Source organism: Pristiophorus japonicus, chromosome 12, assembly GCF_044704955.1.
Source record: "Pristiophorus japonicus isolate sPriJap1 chromosome 12, sPriJap1.hap1, whole genome shotgun sequence".
Classification (NCBI taxonomy): Eukaryota; Metazoa; Chordata; class Chondrichthyes; family Pristiophoridae; genus Pristiophorus; species Pristiophorus japonicus.
In genome coordinates this window covers 99258220-99279518 of record NC_091988.1, presented here as the reverse complement: position 1 = coordinate 99279518, position 21299 = coordinate 99258220, and the positions used below count along the sequence as shown (strand labels likewise).

Here is a 21299-nt window from a genome sequence, read left to right as displayed (position 1 = left end):
AGTAACTTTTCTTTTTTCTTTTCTATATCAGTAAGTAATCTTTAGCATTGTTGTTGCCAATTTAACTGTGGCACTGGAGCTGCGGGTGGATGAACTCTGGAGGATCCACGATGCTGAGAATGATGTGAATAGCACGTTTAGCGAGTTGGTCTCACCGCAGTGAAAGGGTACACAGCCAGATAGTAAATGGGTGACCAACAGGAAGAGCAGTGCAAGGAAGGTAGTGCAGGGGTCCCCTGCGGTCATAGAAACATAGAAACAAGGTGCAGGAGTAGGCCATTCGGCCCTTCGGGCCTGCACCACCATTCAATATGATCATGGCTGATCATTCACCTCAGTACCCCTTTCCCGCTTTCTCTCCATACCCCTTGATCCCTTTAGCTGTAAGGGCCACATCTATCTCCCTCTTGAATATATCCAATGAACTGGCATCAACAACTCTCTGCGGCAGGGAATTCCACAGGTTAACAACTCTCTGAGTGAAGAACTTTCTCCTTATCTCAGTCCTAAATGGCCTACCCCTTATCCTAAGACTGTGTCCCCTGGTTCTGGACTTCCCCAACATCGGGAACATTCTTCCCGCATCTAACCTGTCCCGTCCCGTCAGAATCTTATACGTTTCTATGAGATCCGCTCTCATCCTTCGAAACTCCAGCGTATAAAGGTCCAGTTGATCCAGTCTCTCCTCATATGTCAGTCCAGCCATCCCTGGAATCAGTCTGGTGAACCTTCGCTGCACTCCCTCAATAGCAAGAACGTCTTTCCTCAGATTAGGAGACCAAAACTGTACACAATATTCCAGGTGAGGCTTCACCAAGGCCCTGTACAACTGCAGTAAAACCTCCTTGCTCCTATACTCAAATCCCCTAGCTATGAAGGCCAACATACCATTTGCCTTCTTCACCGCCTGCTGTACCTGCATGCCCACTTTCAGTGACTGATGAACCATGACACCCAGGTCTCGTTGCACCTCCCCTTTTCCTAATCTGCCGCCATCCAGATAATATTCTGCCTTCATGTTTTTGCCCCCAAAATGGATAACCTCACATTTATCCACATTATATTGCATCTGCCATGCATTTGGCCCTCTCCTAACCTGTCCAAATCACCCTGCAGCCTCTTAGCATCCTCCTCACAGTTCACACCGCCACCCAGTTTAGTGTCATCTGCAAACTTGGAGATATTACCCTCAATTCCTTCATCCAAATCATTAATGTATATTGTGAAGAGCTGGGCTCCCAGCACTGAGCACTGCGGTACTCTACTAGTTACTGCCTCCCATTCCGAAAAGGACCCGTTCATCCCGACTCTCTGCTTCCTGCCTGCCAACCAATTCTCTATCCACGCCAGTATATTACCCCCAATACCATGTGCCTTGATCTTGTACACCAATCTCTTATGTGGGACCTTGTCAAAGGCCTTTTGAAAGTCCAAATATACCACATCCACTGGTTCTCCCTTGTCCACTCTACTAGTTACATCCTCAAAAAATTCTGGAAGATTCGTCAAGCATGATTTCCCTTTCATAAATCCATGCTGACTTGGACCGATCCTGTCACCGCTTTCCAAATGCGTTGCTATTTCATCCTTAATAATTGATTCCAACATTTTCCCCGCTACTGATGTCAGGCTAACCGGTCTATAATTACCCGTTTTCTCTCTCCCTCCTTTTTAAAAAAGTGGTGTGACATTAGCTACCCTCCAGTCCATAGGAACTGATCCAGAGTCAATAGACTGCTGGAAAATGATCACCAATGCATCCACTATTTCTAGGGCCACTTCCTTAAGTACTCTGGGATGCAGACAATCAGGCCCTGGGGATTTGTCGGCCTTCAATCCCATCAATTTTCCCAACACAATTTCCCGCCTAATAAGGATATCCTTCAGTTCCTCCTTCTCACTAGACCCTCGGTCCCCTAGTACATCCGGAAGGTTATTTGTGTCTTCCTTCGTGAAGACAGAACTAAAGTATTTGTTCAATTGGTCTGCCATTTCTTTGTTCCTAAATTATTAATTCACCTGAGTCCGACTGCAAGGGACCTACGTTTGTTTTCATTAATCTTTTTCTCTTCACATATCTATAGAAGCTTTTGCAGTCAGTTTTTATGTTCTCGACAAGCTTGCTCTCATACTCTATTTCCTCCCTCCAAATTAAACCCTTTGTCCTCCTCTGCTGAATTCTAAATTTCTCCCAGTCCTCAGGTTTGCTACTTTTTCTGGCCAAGTTATATGCTTCTTCCTTGGATCTAACACTATCCTTAATTTCCCTTGTTAGCCACGGTTGAGCCACCTTCCCTGTTTTATTTTTACTCCAGACAGGGATGTACAACTGTTGAAGTTCATCCATGTGATCTATAAATGTTTACCATTGCCTATCCACCGTCAACCCTTAAGTATCATTTGCCAGTCTATTCTAGCCAATTCACATGTCATGCCATCGATGTTAGCTTTCCTTAAGTTTAGGACCCTAGTTTCTGAATTAACTGTGTCACTCTCAATCTTAATAAAGAATTCTATCATATTATGGTCACTCTTCCCCAAGGGGCCTCGCACAACAAGATTGCTAATTAGTCCCTTCTCATTACACATCACCCAGTCTAGGATGGCTAGCTCTCTAGTCGGCTCCTCCCCGGATGAGTTATCCCCCTGCAAAACAGATACACCGCTTTGGGTACTGTTGAGGGGGATGACTCATCAGGGGTGGGCAGTAGCAGCCAAGTTCATGGCACCGTGGGTGGCTCTGCTGCACAGGAGGGCAGGAAAAAGAGCGGGAGAGCTACAGTGATAGGGGATTCTATTGTAAGGGGAATAGACAGATGTTTCTGCGGCTGCAACCGAGATTCCAGCATGGTATGTTGCCTCCCTGCTGCAAGGGTCAAGGATGTCCCGGAGCGGGTGCAGGACATTCTGAAAAGGGAGGGTGAACAGCCAGTTGTCATGGTGCATATAGGCACCAACGATATAGGTAAAAAACGGGATGAGGTCCTACAAGACGAATTTAGGGAGCTAGGAGCTAAATTAAAAATGCCACATGCTAGTCAGAGTAGGAATCGCAGGATAGCTCAGATGAATACGTGGCTTGAGGAGTGGTGCAAAAGGGAGCGATTCAAGTTCCTGGGACACTGGAACCGGTTCTGGGGGAGGTGGGACCAGTACAAACCGGACGGTCTGCACCTGGGTAGGACCGGAACCAATGTCCTCGGGGGAATGTTTGCTCGTGCTGTTGGGGAGGAGTTAAACTAATATGGCAGGGGGATAGGAACCTATGCAGGGAGACAGAGGGAAATAAAATGGAGTCAGAAGCAAAAGATAGAAAGGAGAATAGTAAAAGTGGAGGGCAGAGAAACCCAAGGCAAAAAACAAAAAGGGCCACATTACAGCAAAATTCTAAAGGGGCAAAGTGTGTTAAAAAGACAAGCCTGAAGGGTCTGTGCCTCAATGCGAGGAGTATTCGGAATAAGGTGGATGAATTAACTGCGCAGATAGCAGTTAACGGATACGATGTGATTGGCATCACGGAGACAAGGCTGGGAACGCAACATCCAGGGGTATTCAACATTTAGGAAGGATAGACAGAAAGGAAAAGGAGGCGGGGTGGCATTGCTGGTTAAAGATGAATTTAATGCAACGTAAGGAAGGACATTAGCTTGGATGATGTGGAATCGGTATGGGTGGAGCTACGGAATACCAAAGGGTAGAAAATACTAGTGGTAGTTGTGTTCAGGCCACCGTTTAGTAGTAGTGAGGTTGGGGACAGCATCAAACAAGAAATAAGGGAGGTGTGCAATAAAGGTACAGCAGTAATCATGGGTGACTTTAATCTACATATTGATTGGACTAACCTAACTGGTAGCAATGCGGTGGAGGAGGATTTCCTGGAGTGTATTAGGGATGGTTTTCTAGACTAATATGTCGAGGAAAAACCAGAGAGCTGGCCATCCAAGACTGAGTGATGTGTAATGAGAAGGGACTAATTAGCAATCATGTTGTGCGAGGCCCCTTAGGGCAGAGTGGCCATAATATGGCAGAATTCCTTATTAAGATAGAGAGTGACAAAGTTAATTCGGAAACTAGGGTCCTGAACTTAAGGAAAGGTAACTTTGACGGTATGAGGCATGAATTGGCTAGAATAGACTGGCAAAGGATACTTAAACGGTTGACGGTGGATAAGCAATGGCAAACATTTAAAGATCACATGGATGAACTTCAGCAATTGTACATGCCTGTCTGGAGTAAAAATAAAACGTGGAAGGTGGCTCAACCATGGCTAACAATGGAAATTAAGGATAGTGTTAAAGCCAAGGAAGAGGCATATAAATTGGCTAAAAAAAGCAACAAACCTGAGGACTGGGAGAAATTTAGAATTCAACAGAGGAGAACTAAGGGTTTAATTAAGAGGGGGAAAATAGAGTACGAGAAGAAGCTAGCAGGGAACATAAAAACTGACTGCAAACGCTTCTATAAATATGTGAAGAGAAAAAGATTAGTGAAGACAAACGTAGGTCCCTTGCTGTCGGATTCAGGTGAATTTATAATGGGGAACAAAGAAATGACAGACCAATTGAACCAATACTTCGGTTCTGTCTTCATGAAGGAAGACACAAATAACCTTCCGAATGTACCAGGGGACAGTGGGTCTAGTGAGAAGGAGGAACTGAAGGATATCCTTATTAGGCGGGAAATTGTGTTGGGGAAATTGATGGGATTGAAGGCCGACAAATCCCCGGGGCCTGATTGTCTGCATCCCAGAGTACTTAAGGAGGTGGCCTTAGAAATAGTGGATGCATTGGTGATCACTTTCCAACAGTCTATCGACTCTGGATCAGTTCCTATGGACTGGAGGGTAGCTAATGTAACCCCACTTTTTTAAAAAAAGGAGGGAGAGAGAAAGTGGGTAATTATTGACCGGTTAGCCTGACATAGTAGTGGGGAAAATGTTGGAATCAATTCAGGATGAAATAGCAGCACATTTGGAAAGCATGGATCGGACCAAGTCAGCATGAATTTATGAAAGGGAAATCATGCTTAACGAATCTTCTGGAATTTTTTGAGGATGTAACTAGCAGAGTAAACAAGGGAGAACCAGTGGATGTGGTGTATTTGGATTTTCAAAAGGCTATTGACAAGGTAACGCACAAGAGATTGCTGTGCAAAATCAAAGCGCATGGTATTGGGGGTAATGTACTGACATGGATAGAGAACTGGTTGGCAAACAGGAAGCAGAGAGTCGGGATAAACGGGTCCTTTTCAGAATGGCACGCAGTGACTAGTGGAGTGCCGCAGGGCTCAGTGCTGGGAGCCCAGCTCTTTGCAATATACATTAACGATTTAGATGAAGGAATTGAGTGTAGTACCTCCAACTTTACAGATGACATTAAACTGGGTGGCGGTGTGAGCTGTGAGGAGGACGCTAAGAGGCTGCAGGGTGATTTGGACAGCTTAGGTGAGTGGGCAAATGCATGACAGATGCAGTATAATGTGGATAAATGTGAGGTTATCCATTTTGGGGGCAAAAACACGAAGGCAAAATATTATCTGAATGGCGGCAGATTAGGAAAAGGGAGGTGCAACGAGACCTGGGTGTCATGGTTCATCAGTCACTGAAAGTGGGCATGCAGGTACAGCATGCGGTAAAGAAGGCAAATGGTATGATGGCCTTCATAGCTAGGGGATTTGAGTACAGGAACAGGGAGGTCTTGCTGCAGTTGTACAGGGCCTTAGTGAGGCCTCACCTGGAATATTTTGTTCACTTTTGGTCTCCTAATCTGAGGAAAGACGTTCTTGCTATTGAGGGAGTGCAGCGAAGGTTCACCAGACTGATTCCAGGGATGGCTGGACTGTCATACGAGGAGAGACTGGATCAACTGGGCCTTTATTCCCTGGAGTTTAGATGGATCAGAGGGGATCACGTAGAAACGTATAAGATTCTGACGGGACTGGACAGGTTAGACACGGGAAGAATGTTCCCGATTTTGGGAAAGTCCAGAACCAGGGGACATAGCCTTAGAATTTAGGACTGAGATGAGGAGAAACTTCTTCACTCAGAGAGTTGTTAAGCTGTGGAATTCCCTGCCGCAGAGAGTTGTTGATACCAGTTCATTGGATATATTTAAGAGGGAGTTAGATATGGCCCTTATGGCTAAGGGGATCAAGGGGTATGGAGAAAAAGCAGGAAAGGGGTACTGAAAGAATGATCAGCCATGATCTTATTGAATGGCGGTGCAGGCCGAATGGCCTACTCCTGCACCTATTTTCTATGTTTGTGTGTTTCTATCAAATCAGTGGAAAGGGAACCGAATCTGTGGCATCAACCAAAGAAAATGGCTTTGGTATTCCCGATATTTAACGAGGAAATTTCCGTTCATCCAGTGCTTGATGTCAGGTAAGCAATCTTATAATATAGAAGCGGTGGAGGCTTCAAGAGAGGTGGAGGAGAGGTAGAGCTGGGTATTTTTTTAAAATTCTTTCCTGGGATATGGGTGTCGCTGGCAAGACCAACATTTATTGCCCATACCTAGTTGCCCTTGACAAGGGGATGATGAGCCGTCTTCTTGAATCGCTGCAGTCCACGTGGTGAAGGTGCTCCCATAGAGCTGTTAGGGAGGGATTTCCAGGATTTTGACCCAGCAACTATGAAGGAATATGAAGATTTATTTCCAAGTCAGGATGGTGTGTGACTTGGAGAGGAACTTGGCCATAGTTTGTAGATGGTACACACTGCAGCTAAGGTCCGCCGGTGGTGGAGGGAATTAATGTTTAAGGTGATGGATGGGGTGCTAATCAAGCAGGCTGCTTTGTCCTGGATGGTGTCAAGCCTCTTGAGTGTTATTGGAGCTGCACACATCCAGGCAAGGAGAGTATTCCAACACACTCCTGACTTGTGCCTAGTAGATGGTGGGACGGCTTTGGGGAGTCAGGAGGTGAGACACTTGCCACAAAATACCCAGCCTCTGACCTGCTCTTGTAGCCAGTGTATTTATGTGGCTGGTCCAGTTAAGTTTCTGGTCAATGGTGACCCCCAGGATGTCGATGGTGAGGAATTCAGTGATGGTAATGCCGTTGAATGTCAGGGGGTGGTGGTTAGATGCTCTCTTCTTGGAGATAGTCATAGCCTGGCACTTATGTGGTGCAAATGTTACATGCCACTTTTCAGCCCAAACTTGAATGTCATCCAGGTCTTGCTGCATGCGAGCACAGACTACTTCATTATCTGAGGAGTTGCGAATGGAAATGAACACTGTGCAATCATCAGCAAACATGGGACATTGGCTGAAAGGTATGATTCTGTGAGTATGACTATATCAGGCTGTTGCTTGTCTCGTCTGTGGGACAGCTCTCCCAATTTTGGCATAAGGCCCCACATGTCAGTGAGGAGGATTTTGCAGTGTCGACTGGGCTGGGTGTGCCGGTGTCGTGTCGGTAGCTGGTGCCGAGGTTGATGCCGGGTGGTCCATCCAGTTCTATTCTTATTAATGCTTCTTGTAATGGTTTGTTACAACTGAATGGCTTGCTAGGCCATTTCAGAGGGCAGTTAAGAGTCAACCACATTGTTTTGGGTCTGGAGTCACATATCAGCCAGCTGAGGCACACGAAAGCATGGGCCTTACGCTAAACATCCGTAAAGGTCCTTCACCAGCCTGTCCTCACCGCATAGCACTGTCCCTCAGTCATCAAGATCTACGGCGCGGCCCTGGACACCGTGGACCACTTCCCATATCTCAGGAGCCTTCTATCAACAAGAACAGGCGCCAGTGCAGCCTTCGGTCGCCTGAGGAAAAGGGTGTTTGAAGACCAAGCCCTCATAACTGCCACCAAGGTCATGGTCATGCCACCAATGAAAAACAAAGAACAAACGTGCATTTTTTAGTGTGTTATCACATCAGAATGGTAGCAAAGTGGTTATGTTATTGGACTGGTAATCCAGAGGTCTGGACTAATGATCCAGCTCGAATCTCACCACAGCAGCTGGGGAATTTAAATTCAGTTAATTAAATAAATCTGGAATAAAAAGCTACTATCAGTAATGGTGACCATTGAAACTATTGGATTGTTGTAAAAACTCATCTGGTTCACTAATATCCTTTAGGGAAGGATCTTTGCCATCCTTACCAGGTCTGGCTGATCAGCATCATCATTTGCAGACCCTCGGAATCGAGGAAGACTTGCTTCCACTCCTGAAGTGAGTTCTTTGGTGAACACAAAACTTGGCCTGAATTTTAGAGTTTTCTGTTTTCGTGGCGAAAACCAAGGGAGGGCGGGAAAGTTGCCGGCCGGGAATAGGTTATGCTCTATTAAGGAATTATCGGCGTCAGGCTGCGCAGCGCGAAGGGAGGCATTGTACAACCTTCGAGATGCAAAAATGGCAAACTCACGATCTAAAGTGCCAGGCCGTGTGCGTTCCGAGAGAGGCCTTGGGGGGGCGGGGAGCGCAGAAGACCGGAAAATTCAGCCCCTTATATTTTACGAGGTTTTATTCACGATATTTTTTCTCAGTTTCATTATCTCAAACAACTTCCATAGGTAAAACCTCTTTCCCTATGAACTAGAGTGCGCAGCTACATGCGCAGCATCTAGGTAATTTGTAGGAAACTCAAGGGCCAATCAGGAAACTCTTGTCGCTGTATTTTGGTTACTGCTTGTATCATGCGGCCTCATTATTCTTCCTCAAATCCAAAAGATGGTAGAATAAACATTCCATTAAACCATGGCTTCGGCTACAAATAGCCAGAGTTTTTAAATAGTAAATAGATCATCATCATCATAGGCAGTCCCTCGAAGCGAGGATGACTTGCTTCCACGCCAAAAAAGGATGAGTTCACAGGTGTTTCAATGAAGGACCTAATATTACAGATCCAGAACTACATCGTGAAGGGTGGAAGATGCCTGTGCTTGGATTTTTTAAAATGTGGGATGGACGTTGCACACCAGCCACCACACGGGCTTGACAGAGCTAGGTCTTGGTCCAGTGGCAAGGATTCCCCAAGACTAACTGGAGACCAGCTCTGCTGCACGGACCAAGCACGCACACATATCGCAGTGTGGGCTGGCCCATGCTGCCCCTGGGCCTTTGCCTCTTCTGGGCAAATAGATAAATTAACAGTAGCAGCAACCCAATGTATATTTATACTAGACACATGCTTAACTGTTCCTTCTTGGAATTATATGAAATAATAATTGCAATGCTATGTTGAACTTTAATGTAAACTGGACCAAGCGCAAGGTTCCTGAATATAAACCTTATGTGGTGGTATAACATCTCTGTAGCCTAGCTATATCTCTGATGGCTTTGATGGACTACTCAATTTGAAGACAGGCTGCAATATATTTTCTAAAATTTGAACAGTATAAAGGAAATTTCAATATGTATCTCAAACTCAAATAGAGTTGTGAATCAAACATATAGTCAAACATACTCCATTTGTATTTCAATGGAATGGCTTTGCCCCATCCTTGGAAAGCTGCCACAGAGACATCTGATCCAGTGCTTCATTTTCATCATCAATAAATATTCGTCTCATCATATGACGTACATACATGTGCTCTTAGCAAAACAGGAGTAACCTAGCGCTTCCCCTCTTTATCAATGATCTATTCTCTCTGCTAATACCACCATGTCCTATAAACGAGAAAACTTTTCACCTGAAAGATAATCAGCAACGAAATCACCTCAGACAGGTATGTGCAGAGTTGTACAGTAGGCAGATAAATGCTGTGCTATTTTCAGTGAAGACAAAGTCAACTATTGTGAGAAAGGGTGGCCATTATGTTGCCATCCACTGTTATTCTGTTACGATTACAAACCTTTGGCACAGTAATCATGTCTCATTTATGCTGAGTCAAACAATGCCCACTAAAGAGTTAGTGAAAAAGTGGGAATGCTGAAAGCACTCAGTTCTACTTGTCAAGATCAGCAGCTTCAGTATTCAATCCTATTCATATCTGCCCACTGTTGTAATCTTATTTGACATTCTGCACAGAAAACCCATCTTGTGCCCCTTGACTGAATACATGCAACAACATGCAGTGGAGTTGATTTGAGGAGGAAGGTAGCCTACTCTATGCCATATGTTACTTCTCTGACACTAAAACGATGTGACTAGTCTCCCAGTCAATGGAAAAGAAAATCGGCAGAGTGTAAAATGGGCTTCCATTTACTCTTACCTGTTTTGTGCTACTGCCCAAAACAAATTTATATTTTTCTTTAATTATAGATTTATTAGCACAATATTTATGTTGCTGTATACTACCAAAATGTCATTTTCTGCAATGGTAGTAATGCTTTCCTTTCAGTAGCTGACAGTCTTTCGTAAGTTAGGGCAGAGAGCCCATTGTAGTGTTAGTATCAACACGAAGCCCCTGATAAAAGTTTGAAAATAACTGAAATAAGTTGTTGGATTTCTGCAGCTTGGCCATTTTATAAAGTCTTTCTGTACTTCCAACAATCGTCAGTGTCAAATTTGAGAGACATCCATCCTTGCTCCCGTTATGTCTATGTTGTTGCACCAGACACTTGAGGCAAGATTTTACACTTTTGTGCTTATCACCCAAAAATGGGCGTAATTTCCGGCGTGGGCCATAAAGAAGTTTTCAGATCGCCAGCTTCTCGCCCATTCTCAAAGCACCTGGACTCCATTTTTGAAAATGGGCGTTACTGCGAGCGATATGAAATGGGCGGTAGCATTAAATCTCGATTACCTTCTGCCGTAAAGTGTCGTCGTCCTTAGCAACGGCATGGCAACGCTCGATTCACGCGATTCAGGAGGTCAAGGGTCATCATGACATGTATAGAAAAGGAGACAAAGAGAGAGGGAGCTCAGAGGGACTGAAGGCATGTCTGGGTGTGATGTGGCTGCTTTGGGAGGAAGGAGGGAAACTTTCTTTAGAGCTTCATAGCAAGTAAGGAAACAAAAATTAGCTGTTATCAGCCACATATTTGCCAGAATTTGGCCTATAATGGAAGGATAGGAGGAGGCATCACAGCATGCTGTGGAGACTGATGCTGGAGAGAGCAGTGAGGTGGGAGAGGAGCGCAAAAGAGCCAGGAGGTCCTCGGACGAGGCAAATACCTCCCTCCTGCAGTTGGTCGAGTCACGCTGGGGTGATTTGACACAGGGAGGGCGTGGGAAGCCCACCCCAAAGGCCTACCAGAGGATAAGGACCGAGATAGCAGAGGTGGTCTCGTCGGCAACCAACAAGCTCCGTGAGGGCAACCAATGCCGCAAACGATAGAACGGCCTTATTGGATCCGCAAGAATAAGTATTACATTGATTTACATGTACTTATGTATTTATATAATTTGATTTGTAACAGTCATGAGTGACTATTAGCAGATGTGAGGTCTTTCACTTTCACCGGGAAAGTTTTACTCAAAGCCTGCGGTCACGGTGTACGTCTTTAGGTAAAGAATGATAATTTTCATAATAATCATGATTACATCTGTCAGTTATGTGTTGTGTCAGTCTCTGTGACAGTACCTAGCAATGATATCATGCAATAATCTCATGCCATGTCGTCCTATCACCTTTTACAGAAGAAGCTATCGACTATGAGGTCCGTGCAGAGGCGAACGGGTGGGGGGCCACCAGTCCCCAGCGACATCACTGAGATGGTGGAGCATGTGCTCTCACTCGTGGGGAAGCACACCCGGACAGCCACGGACGCATCTGCAGGCCCTGAAGTGATGCCATGTGAGTAAACCTTACACCATTGCATCATGTAAACTCAGTACTGGATGCAGTAGAATGGCATACAGGAAGCAAAGAGTAGGAATAAACGGGTCCTTTTCAGAATGGCAGGCAGTAACTAGTGGAGTACTGCAAGGTTCAGTGCTGGGACCCCAGCTATTTACAATATACATCAATGATTTAGACGAAGGAATTGAATGTAATATCTCCAAGTTTGCAGATGACACTAAGCTGGGTGGCAGTGAGGGCTGTGAGGAGGATGCTAAGAGGCTGCAGGGTGACTTGGACAGGTTAGGTGAGTGGGCAAATGCATGGCTGATGCAGTACAATGTGGATAAATGTGAGGTTATCCTTTTGATGGCAAAAACAGGAAGGCAGAATATTATCTGAATGGTGACAGATTAGGAAAAGGGGAGGTGCAACGAGACCTGGGTGTTATGGTACATCAGTCATTGCAAATTGGCATGCAGGTACATCAGGCGCTGAAGAAGGCAAATGGCATGTTGGCTTTCATAGCGAGAGGTTATGAATATAGGAGCATGGACCTCTTACTGCACAGGGTCTTGGTGAGGCCACACCTTGAATACTGTGTACAGTTTTGGTCTTCTAATCTGAGGAAGGACATTCTTGCTATTGAGGGAGTGCAGCGAAGGTTCACCAGACTGATTCCCGGGATGGCAGGACTGACATATGAAGAAAGACTGGATCGACTAGGCTTATATTCACTGGAATTTAGAAGAATGAGAGGGAATCTCATAGAAACATATAAAATTCTGACGGGATTGGACAGGTTAGATGCAGGAAGAACGTTTCCGATGTTGCGGAAGTCCAGAACCAGGGGTCACAGTCTAAGGATAAGGGGTAAGCCATTTAGGACCGAGATGAGGAGAAACTTCTTCACTCAGAGAATTGTGAACCTGTGGAATTCTCTACCACAGAAAGTTGTTGAGGCCAGTTCGTTAGATATATTCAAAAGGGAGTTAGATGTGGCCCTTACGGCTAAAGGGATCAAGGGGTATGGAGAGAAAGCAGGAATGGGGTACTGAAGTTGCATGATCAGCCATGATCATATTGAATGGTGGTGCAGGCCCGGATGACCTACTCCTGCACCTATTTTCTATGTTTCTATGTGACCCTAGCATCCACTTCTCCTCTAATAACCTCATTTGTGTTTTGCAACTCAGCCAGCAGCGCATCCCAAGGCAAGACCACAGAGGCCAGAAGGTGGGGGCGCGGGTCCCGCCTCTCCGGACGATCCAACATCTGGTACTAAGGAGCTCCGATTTTCTCCTGTCAATTCACTGGGTCTGTTCGCCACGGATGAGAGCACGGACTTTGAGGAAACTGCATCGCTACGCTCCAGAAGCCATTCCACCCCAAGGCCATCTAGTGGTCCTCTGGTCATTCCCATCTCCACTCTGGAGGTACTGGCCCCAAGCACCTCGCCACAGGGCACCCCATTTGTCCCCAGGACGGCGCCGACCCTGTGGAGGTCTCACGGACTTGGCAGGTCTGCTCCACGAGCGCCACATGAGAGCGGAGAGATGGCACAGCAGACATTGGTGACCAGCTCATCGAAGCACTGGGGGACATATCCCGACAGCTGGCCACCATGACTGAGTACATAACGCGGATGGCGGAGGTCCTGGATGCAATAGCCAGGAACACTGCTGGCACAGGCCTCCCAGCGGGCCCCGAGCACAGCACTCCACCCCTAGGTTCCACACCATCAGAAGTCTGTCTAAGGCTGAGAGGGCTGACAGCATGATCGAAAAAGATGCGCTAGTATGTGTTTATGGGGTAAAGAAAATAAATCATATCTGTTTAGGCTCAAATTTGAATTGGAAACCGACCATGAGCCACTTATATCTCTCTTTTCTGAAAGTAACGAGATAAATACGAATGCATCGGCCCGCATCCAGAGATGGGCGCTCCCGTTGTCCGCATACAACTACGCCATCCGCCACAGAAAACTGTGCCGATGCTCTCAGTAGGCTGCCATTGCCCACCACAGGGGTGGAGATGGCACAGCCCACAGATTTAGTTATGGTAATGGAAGCATTTGAGATTGAGGCGCGCGCCACTGCACCTGGCTGGGGACATAATGATGTTCATCACACATTGAGCCATCTTTACTCTGCAGCATCTGTATTATATTAATCGATGCAGGTTGAGAAATGGCTGGCCCCATTGCATTGAAAGTATAATAGCGATTAATCAGAAGCAATGATTTCCTCACTAAAATACACCTAGAGTAAACCCCCAATAGTCCAGAGTCTGAAAATATGTCTGTTGAAATGTTCACTTCACCTGAGAGTCAATGCAAACTTCCCTGAAGTTGAAGCAGCCTTTTGAATGAAGTGTCCTGTGATTTAAAAAATGGCAGCCACACCGCTAGCATTCGTTCAGAACAGTTCCACTTTTTCTGGGTGGTTTTCTGGGCAAGCGATATTGTGGTCGATGTGTGCGAGGTGGTGAAAGTGACGGTGGGCGATCTCCTGGGCGTTACTTTAGCCAAATGTGCTCTTTATGGCAAAAAAAAGTGGGCAGGCGGTATTATTGAATCTCGGCATTAATTCCGTGTGGAAAGTAACGCTGGGCGATAAGTTTCCTAAAAATGCCCGTCAGTTTCCATTTTGTACCCGGCAGTTTCCATTTTGTACCATTTCAGCAGTAAAATGGGTGTTAATTGGCTGTTAAGAATGCAAAAAAAAGTGGAGGTTCTAGCCCATAGAAACGTACACAACAGGTAAACGATTAGTTTCTGCTAGGGGTTCAATTGACAAAATGTTGCCAGAATGTGCTGGACACGGCACTGGTTTTGCCGAGGTGAAGTTATGCTGGAGTCTCCGTGCAGACTCATTAGCATAAGTCCAAATGTAAAATCGCCCATAAATCAGCACAATCAAGCAGCATAATTGACTTGTGACTGGAACAGGGCATCCTCCATCATCAGAAAGAGGAGCGCGATTGCCAGGAGATTAGCCAATCTTCAACTGATTGATTTAATGCTTTTGGTCTTACTTTTTAATTGGCTTCAATTGAAAACTGGCCACTGCAGTCTTCAATTAGCTAATTACTGCAGGACACACCTGTGTGGCCTTCAATGCACTGCTGATCACAGCTCCAACCGTGGACAGATAAATTGACCAGATCAATTAATCATAGTGATATAACAACAACTTTTATTTATATAGTGCCTTTAACGTAGTTAAACATCCCAAGGCGCTTCACAGTATTATTAGATAAAAAATTTGACACAGAGTATAAATTAGCGCAGGTGACCAAAAGCTTGGTCAAAGAGGTATGTATTAAGGAGCATCTTGAAGGAGGAAAGAGAGGTAGAGAGGTTTAGGCAGGGAGTTCCAGACCTAGGGGCCGAGGCAACAGAAGGCACGGCCATCAATGGTTGAGCGATTATAATCAGGGTTGCTCAGAAGGGCAGAATTAGAGGAGCACAGACATCTCGGGGGGTTGTGGGGCTGGAGGAGATTACTGAGATGGGGATGAGCGAGGCCATGGAGGGATTTGAAAATAACGATGAGAATTTTGAAATCAAGGCGTTGCTTAACCAGAAGCCAATGTAGGTCAGCGAGCACAGGGGTGATGGGTGAGCGGGACTTGGTGTGAGTTAGGACACGGGCTGCCGAATTTTGGATCACCTCTAGTTTACGGAGGGTAGAATGTGGGAGGCCAGCCAGAAGTATGTTGGAATAGTCAAGTCTCGAGGTAACAAAGGCTTGGACGAGGGCTTCAGCAATGGATGAGCTGAGACAAGGGCAGAGACGGGCGATGTTACGGAGCTGGAAATAGGCGGATATGTGGTTGAAAGCTCATTTCAGGGTCAAATATGACACCAAGGTTGCAAACAGTCTGTTTCAGCCTCAGACAGAAGTTGAGGAGAGGGATGGAGTTTGTGATGGGGATCGAAAACAATGGCTTCAGTCTTCCCAAGATACAGCAATGAAGGAGACCATTTGGCCCTTCATGCCTGTGAAAGAACTATCCAATAAGTCCCACTCCCCAGCTCTTTCCCCATAGCCCTATAATTTATTTTCCTTCAAGTATTTATCCAATTCCTTTTTAAAAGTTAGTAAAAAGTAAATTAGTAAATAGATTAAGCTTCATTTCAAATAAGTAATGAATTAATTTCTATGGTTATTACTTAATTATCTCCTTATTTATTTATGTTTTTTAAGATAGTTAATACTCAATAACCAACTACAATTAAAATTATAGAGTGTATAATTAATTGACTTCCCTTGGTTTTTATGGGCTCCTCCGCTGCGTTGTCTGTGATGTCATTTTTGCAAATGTTCTCAAAGTTTATTTTCCTACTCTCCCAATGCTGCTGCTCTCTGCCACCCTGCTGCTTAAATACTTGGCTCTGCTACCGTGGTGCTCCGTGCTCTCCCAATGCTCTCTTGGTCAACTGACCAACTAATATAAAATGATTTTGAAAACATTGCAGCAGCAGCAGGAGAAACAGCCTGGGTCAGGCTTCAATTGACTGCTGGTCACTGCCGGTCAGGTGATTAAAGCTCGATATTTGTGACCATGGGTGACTGCACACCTGAGATGATGATCACAATGTGATAAACACCCGCAAATGGACTCAATTGGTGGAAATCCACCATTCCGACCTTCAATTTAATTTTTATGTATTCTTGTGACTTGCATTGACCTCCCATGAAATATTCACTATTTTATAATCGGAGTGTTATATCATATAACACACAATGTATTATTATATAATATAGAAATGTTATATAATGTGGTTACCACCTACCGCACTCCCTCAGCTGATGAATCAGTACTTGTACATGTTGAACACCATTTGGAAGAAGCACTGAGGGTAGCAAGGGCACCATCACCAAGAGTGGCTCGGTAGCACCACTAATGACCGAGCTGGCTGAGTCCTGAATGACATATCTGCCAGACTGGGCCTGCGGCAGGTGATGAGAGAAACCAATGGAATGGAAAAAACTACTTGACCTCGTCCTCACCAATCTACCTGTCGCAGATGTATCTGTCCATGACAGCATTGGTAGCAGTGACCACCGCACAGTCATTGTGGATACGATGGCCCGTCTTCACACTGAGGACACCCTCAATAGTGTTGTGTGGCACTACCACCGGGCTAAATGGGATAGATTCAGAACAGATCTAGCAGCTCAAAACTGGGCATCCATGAGGTGTTGTGAGCCATCAGCATTAGCAGAATTGTATTCCACCACAATCTGTAACCTCGTAGCCCTGCATATCCCTCACTCTACCATTATCATCAAGCCAGGGGACCAATGCTGGTTCAATGAGGAATGTAGAATTGCATGCCAGGAGCAGCACCAGGCATACCTAAAAATAAGGTACCAACCTGGGGAAGCTGGAACACAGGACTACTAAGGACTGCTAAAAAGTGGAAGAAGCTTGCCATAGACAGGGCTAAGTGATCAGATCAAAGCTCTGCAATGCTGCCACATCCAGTCGTGGGCCATTAAACAACTAACTGGAAGAAGAGGCTCTATGAATAGCTCCCATCCTCAATGATGGTGAGCCCAGCACGTGAGTGCAAAAGACAAGGCTGAAATGTTTGCAACTATCTTCAGCCAGATGTGCCGAGTGGGTGACCCCTATTGGCATCCTCCTGAGGACCCCGCTATCACTGAAGCCAGTCTTCAGCCAATAAGACTCACTCCACATGATATCAAGAAACAGCTGAGTGCACTGGATACATCAAAAGGTTATGGGCCCCGACAAAATCCTGAAGACTAGCCAAGCTGATCCACTAGAGCTACAACACTGCCATCTATCCGACAATGTGAAAAACTGTCCAGGTATGTCCTGTCCACAAAAAGCAGGACAAATCCAATCCGGCCAATTACCGCCCCAGCAGTCTACTCTCAATCATCATCAAAGTGATGGAAGGTGTTGTCGACATTGCTATCATGCGGCACTTATTCACCAATAAGCTGCTCACCAGTTTGAGTTCTGCCAGGACCACTTGGCACCAGACCTCATTACAGCCTTGGTGCAAACATGGACAAAAGAGATGAATTCCAGAGGTGAGGTGAGAGTGATTGCCCTTGACACCAAGGCAGCATTTGACCATGTGTGGCATCAAGGAGCCCTAGTAAAACTAAAGTCAATAGGAATCAGGGGGAAAACTCTCCACTGACTGGAGTCATACCAGGCACAAAGGAAGATGGTTGTGATGGTTGGAGGTCAATCACCACAGCCCCAGGACATTGCTGCATGAGTTCCTCAGGGCAGTGTCCTAGGCCCAACCATCTTCAGCTGCTTCATCAATGACCTTCCCTTCAACATAAGGGTAGAAGTGAGGATGTTCGCTGATGGATGCACAGTGTTCAGTGCCATTCACAACTCCTCAGATAATGAATCAGTCCATGCAGCAAAGATCTGGACGACGTTCAGGCTTGAGCTAATAAGTGGCAAATAACATTCACGCCACACAAGTACCAGGCAATGACTATCATTTTTTTTTATTTGTTCTGGGATATGGGTAACGCTGGCAAGGCCCAGCATTTATTGCCCATCCATAATTTCCCTTGAGAAGGTGGTGGTGAGCCACCTTCTTGAACCGTTGTAGTCCTTGTACTCCCACAGGGCTGTTAGGGAGGGAGTTCCAGGATTTTGACCCAGTGACGATGAAGGAACGGCGATATATTTCCAAGTCAGGATGGTGTGTAACTTGGAGGGGAACTTGCAGGTGATGGTGCTCCCATGATCCTGTTGCCCTTGTCCTTCAAAGTTTTAGAGGTCGTGGTTTTGAGAGGTGCTGCCGAAGAAGCCCTGGTGAGTTGCTGCAGTGCATCTTTTGATGGTCCATGGTCCATAGAGCCATGGTGCGCCGGTGATGGAGAGAATGAATGTTGAAGGTGGTGGATGGGGTGCCAAAAAAGCGTGCTGCTTTTCTCCTGGATGGTGTTCAGCTTCTTGAGTGTTGTTGGAACTACACTCATCCAGGCAAATTTCATCACACTCCTGACTTGTGCCTTGTAGATGGTGGAAAGGCTTTGGGAAGTCAGGAGAATACCCAGAATACCCAGCCTCTGACCTGCTCCTGTTACCACAGTATTTATGTGGCTGGTCCAGTTAACTTTCTGGTCAATGGTGACCCCCAGGGGAATTCAGTGATAGTAATGTCGTTGAATATCAAGGGGAGGTGGTTAAACTCTTGCTTGTTGGAGATGATCATTGCCTGGCACTTGTGTGATACGAATGTTACTTACCATCACTACTGCATCCATTTTGTCTACCAAGTTTTGTATAAACATCACAGGAAAAGTATGCATAATTAAAGGCTGCCACAGAGCTAAGATTGTCAATTACATCAATTGAAAAGAATTATTTTCCACGGACTTGTTGAGAATATTTCAGTAATTACTTTCCTTGTTGGGCTATAATGCCCTCAAAATCTTATAAACACATGAATCTTAAGTCAACCTGAAACAAGTCCTTTGGCATGTTATATTACAGAAGTTGGGGAGAGGGATGGAGTCAGTGGCTAGTGAATGGAGGTTGTGGCGAGGACCGAAAACAATGGCTTCGGTCTTCCCAATATTCAAGTGGAGAAAATTTCCAGCATTTTCTGTTTTTATTTAAGATTCCAACATCTGCAGTATTTTGCTTTTGTACCCTCACAACTTAAAAGTTTGAGTTACAGAATTATTTTATTTCTGTGAACCCTCCATGTCCTTTTTAAGATAAGGTTACTGAACCCCAGACAACATTGTAAAAGTGACTTTATCAATGAGTTACAAAGGGTTGAAATAATTTGCTTAAATTTATATTTAAATGCCCTTGTGAAGTAGCCAAGAACTTGATTTGTCTCCTTATCAACAGCTGTGTACTGACTTCATACTTTGAGAAAATGTTGGCATTCTCACACAAATCTTTCTGGTTTTTCAAGGTCAAATAGTTTAAGACTGACATTAGGGATTTTCAATCCTCTGAACTACTTGTTTTATTATTTTTCAAAAAACAAAGAGAAGTGAACATCAAGAGGAGGGGGACGGGCAGGAGCATGAGAAGGAAAACAGGATGAGGAGAAGGTGAGGGAAAAGGAAGAGGAGGGGCACAAAGAGGAGGAAGGGGGTAACATTGCTTTTGATTCAAACGTCTAAAGCTGCTCCGAGCAGTAGCAAGGGGGATGATTGAAGGCATTGTCGATTTGATAGATATTGAGGTAGGAGGGAGTTCCAGAATGTAGGGCCAAGATGATAATGTTCTGTCTGAAATGGTGGCGTGGATGGAAGGTGGTAGGGAATTCACATGCGGCCTTATTCAGAACAACAAAATGACCTGGGCCATAGGGCTGAGATTAGTTGCAGAGCTGGGTATGGATATGGAAGGATTTGTAAGCATGGACAAGGTTTTTGAATTCAATATGTTGGGAAATGGGGAGCCAATGTGGGTTGGCAAGGATAGATGTGATTTGGGCTCAGAAGTTAGCATGGTACAAGATTATGTTATTGTACAGGTAAGTTATTGCAACAGGCTCTCTCTTTCACTGCCGCAGTTTATCATATCTTGTCTGACCTACATTTTTGTTTGCCCTCCTTTTGACAAAAGAGCTTGCTGTAAACATGCTTCAAAGACCATAAACTAGGCCAGGAGTTGCTTTTAATATTTAAAATAGCATAAATAGATTTAGATACAGATTGAATCTGCTAGTAAGATATTGAAGAATTTTAAGATTTTAAAAAGCTTTGCAGTCTGGAATCTCTTCCCCGAAACACTCATTATAAAATGCTATTGAAAGACCTGTGGTGGATACAATTTTCTCACTTGCGACCTTCATCCCACATGAAGGGGCGCACTCTACAACCTTCACACTATTTGACGGAATTAAGAGCAAATCTGTAGTGTACATCGCACAAACCCAACACTGATCTGTGTATGGATTCCAGCGTGAATGGGCAGTGAGAAGGGTTAGAAAAGAAATGCACCTGTTCCTTTGGCTCCGGGATGTGTGAGCTTGTGCAATCGTAGCTGAAAATCACACCATGTTCAAGCTTACTTTTCCTCAGGGAAGCTCACTGTTTTAGTTTCCAGTTGCATCTTTTTTGTAACTTTCATTATGAATAAACCCAATTTAATTGATATAGCCAAAAGCAAAATTCTGCTGGAAAACTGAAATATAAACAGAAAATACTGGAAAACACTCAGTAGGTTATGCATTATCTGTGGAGAGAGAAATCATTTCCAATGAAAGGTCACTGACCTGAAACGTTAACTATGCTTCTCTCTACAGATGTTGCCTGATCGACTGAGTGTTTCCAGCATTTCCTGTTGTTAATTCATATAGATTTGCAGTCTCACTGTCATAAATACTGTAAGCTCCATTTATTTCCATAGGTAGAACATTTTATGTTGCAGCTTTTTGAAAGAGACAGCAGGGTTGTGAGGAGTGCATTAACTTTCCACTGAACAGTGAACAGTGCATTAACCTTTGGATCTGGTACTTGGGCTCAAGTCCAGCACAAACTGACAGAAAGAGGTTCTCCACTTTCTCTGCTGGCTGCAAGGCTGCTAAAGAACTGAGGGCCCGAATTTGGTGAAGGCCCCCGCCCGCCCCAGTGGCGCCCAAAGGA

At 45.0% G+C, this 21299-nt stretch overlaps 1 protein-coding gene across 9 annotated transcripts in view; it reads right to left on the bottom strand.

Moving 5' to 3' along the window:
- The window catches only part of dock3 (dedicator of cytokinesis 3), a 1878236-nt gene that overhangs the window by 1117170 nt on the left and 739767 nt on the right, over positions 1-21299 (bottom strand). The gene's annotated exons all lie outside the window — the stretch shown is intronic.